This window comes from Triticum dicoccoides, chromosome 2A (assembly GCF_002162155.2).
Source record: "Triticum dicoccoides isolate Atlit2015 ecotype Zavitan chromosome 2A, WEW_v2.0, whole genome shotgun sequence".
Taxonomy (NCBI): Eukaryota; Viridiplantae; Streptophyta; class Magnoliopsida; order Poales; family Poaceae; genus Triticum; species Triticum dicoccoides.
Window position 1 is genome coordinate 359,881,633 of NC_041382.1, and position 3,749 is coordinate 359,885,381.

The window sequence follows — 3,749 nt, forward strand, 5'->3', positions numbered from 1 at the left end:
GCATACAGTATCGTATTTTCCATCCAAGGCTCTTAGGATCTTCTTGATGATGAATTTGTCGGTCATCTCTTCACTTCCTAAGCCGGCAATCTCATTTGTGATAAGAGCAAGCCTAGAGTACATTTCAGCGACACCTTCACCATCCTTCATTTTGAACGTGTCAAGTTGACTTTGAAGGACATCCAACTTGGATTCCTTAACGGAGTCGGTACCTTCGTGCATATCAATCAAAGTATCCCAAATTTCCTTTGCATTCTCAAGACGGCTGATTTTGTTGAATTCTTCGGGGCACAATCCGTTGAAGAGGATATCACAAGCTTGAGCATTGTATTGCAGCATCTTCAACTCTTCCGCGGTAGCTTCACGATTTGGTTCTCTCCCATCAAAGAATTCACCTTGCAAGCCAACACACACAATAGCCCAAACGGCGGGGTTATGTCCAAGAATATGCATTTTCATCTTATGCTTCCAACTAGCAAAATTAGTACCATCAAAGTAAGGACCTCTATGGTGGTAATTTCCCTCGCTAGATGCCATACTCTCCTAGGTTGCGAAACCAAGGCTATGACTTCCAAAAGCTATGAAAATCAAGGCAAATGGAGACCAATGCTCTGATACCACTTGTAGGATCGAAAGTATGTCTAGAGGGGGGTGATTAGACTACTTGACCAAATAAAAATCTAGCCTTTTCCCAATTTTAGTTCTTGGCAGATTTTAGCAACTTTGAACAAGTCAAGCAATGTTAACACAATTCAAGCAAGCATGCAAAGAGTATATGAGCAGCGGAAAGTAAAGCATGCAACTTGCAAGAATGTAAAGGGAAGGGTTTGGAGGATTCAAACGCAATTGGAGACACGGATGTTTTTGTTGTGGTTCCGATAGGTGGTGCTATCGTACATCCACGTTGATGGAGACTTCAACCCACGAAGGGTAACGGTTGCGCGAGTCCACGGAGGGCTCCACCCACGAAGGGTCCGCGAACAAGCAACCTTGTCTATCCCACCATGGCCATCGCCCACGAAGGACTTGCCTCAGTAGCGGTAGATCTTCACAAAGCAGGCGATCCCCTTGCCCTTACAAACTCCTTGGTTCCACTCCACAATATTGCCGGAGGCTCCCAAGTGACACCTAGCCAATCTAGGAGACACCACTCTCCAAGAAGTAACAAATGGTGTCTTGATGATGAACTCCTTGCTCTTGTGCTTCAAATGATAGACTCCCCAACACTCAACTCTCTCTCACAGGATATGAATTTGGTGGAAAGAGGATTTGAGTGGAAAGCAACTTGGGGAAGGCTAGAGATCAAGATTCATATGGTAGGAATGGAATATCTTGGTCTCAACACAAGTGTAGGTGGTTCTCTCTTAGAAAATATAGGTTGGAAGTGTAGGTTTGTTCTGATGGCTCTCTCCACGAATGAAGAGGAGGTGGAGGGGTATATATATCCTCCATACAAATCTAATCGTTACATATAACTTTCCAAACTCGGTGGGACTGAATGGTTAAACTCAGTCGGACCGATTTAGCAAATCTAGTGACCGTTAGGGTTTTCGGTGGGACCGACATGCAACTCGGTAGGACTGATATGATTAGGGTTAGGGCATAACGTAATCTCGGTGAGACCTATTACACAAACTCGGTGAGACCGATTTTGGTAATAAGCTAACCAAAGAGTTGGTCAGGTAAACTCAGTGGGACCAATGGCTCATTTCAGTGAGACCGAAACGTTACGAAGGGAAAACAGAGAGTTTACATTGCAATCTCGGTGGGACCGATCGCTCATCTTGGTGAGACCGAAATGTTACAAAGGGAAATAGAGATATTACAACCCCATCTCGGTGAGATCGAGATCCCTATCGGTGAGACCGATTTGCCTAGGGTTTGTGGAAGTGGCTATGACATTTGAAACTCGGTGGCGCCGGATAGAAAGAATCGGTGGGGCCGAGTTTGACTTTTGGTTTAGGTCATATGTCGATGTGAGAAAGTAGTTGAGGGTTTTGGAGCATATCACTAAGCATTTTGAGCAAGAACCTCGTTAAGCAACACCTCATCCCTCCTTGATACTATTGGCTTTTCCTATAGACTCAATGTGATCTTGGATCACTAAAATAGAAAATGTAGAGTCTTGAGATTTGAGCTTGAGCAAATACTTTGTCCTTAGCATTTTTAGGGGTTCACTTTCCTCATCCATGCCATACCAATCATTGAGCTTTCCTAAGATATTAATCTTGAAATAGCATTAGCTCAATGAGCTATATGTTGTTAGGAATTACCAAAACCACGTACGGATAATTGCACTTTCAAACACCTTTGGGCTTGTAGTTTGACTCAGATTCTGCTTTGAAGGTGAATCCAATTGTGTTGGAAAGAGCACGAAATCTACTTTCAAACAAAATAAGAATCACCCAATTCGGAGTCCGTATGAAAACGTTGTTGGCATTTTGAGTCAGGTATGTATGTGCAGTTCGAATCTGAATCCAGAACGTGAGAGACTTGGACTCTATCTTCTCTTGGCCCAAAAGTGACGTGAGAGGACTTTTTTAACAACACCTAAACTTCTTTTTTCCCCTTATCTTCATATGTGGATTGTACAAATGTCCCATACACCTGGAATTAGATATGGCACAAAAGTTTGTGAAGTATTTTTGTCCTGGATGACATAAATAAATTATTGCATAGTTCGCATTAGAAATCACCTCACAAATATACATGTTTGCAATATTTTTGGTCGTATCCAAGGTAGTCATATCCTCATCATCTTTCCCTCTTGAAAACAAAGCCGTCCTCAGCATTGCTTAATCTGAAATGTGGCTAACAAAAGAGACAAGGTGTACATGTTGTATATGTATATGTCATTCATTTTTACTTCCCTTGGTTTTTGCATAAATGACACATGTATACGTGAGTTATTTTCATAGTTCTTAAAATCTTAAGCCGAAATATTATCACAAGAAGTAGAAGGCATGAAAATATTGCAACTCAGTTTGCACATATAAGTGAAGCTGTTATTCATATGTAACATCCCAAATTTTCAATTTGGAATGTTATACATAGATCATTCTTGCATATCATATTTTATTGCATTTCGTTTTGCGATCCTCAAAAATCCTAAGCAACTCAAGGACCCTCGGAGAGAGTTGGGGATTTCCCGGTTTTCATATTTGATTTGTATCAAATATTGAAACGAGGATGTTGGTTTTAAATTATTTTTCTCTCTGAATAATATTTCATATTAAAATATATGAGAGGAGATAATATGACTTCTCCAAAATAATTGAAATATCGGAGGAAAAATATTAAAATCAAATATTTGATTTTATTTGGATTTTATTGTAATTTTATTTGCATTAGAAAAATTTGCACGTGTTTCAAAGTTGCATTTTAGGGCGAAGAAAATGTTCATCTCGTTCTAAATATTTTATTTAGAGGGTGAAAATTTGTTTTGACATTTTTAGAATTTTATTTTATTTTCTAGGATAAATTTTTTTGTTCGGCGGAATTGTTTTAAAAAAAACTTTGGGCGCCGACTGGGCCGAAACCCAGCCGGGCCGACCCATCTCCCCGCGCCGCCATCTCCCACCAGGACGTGCCGCCGCCGCCGCCGACTCGGATAAGAGTCCGAGCCGGACTCCTCCGCCGCCGCCTTGCCCCCTCCTCCAAGCCACCTCTCCCGCCCCTTTATATGTCGCTCCAAGCCCCCGCCACCACCACCAACCCTGCCGCTGCCGTAGCCCGCCTCCCGAGCCGCG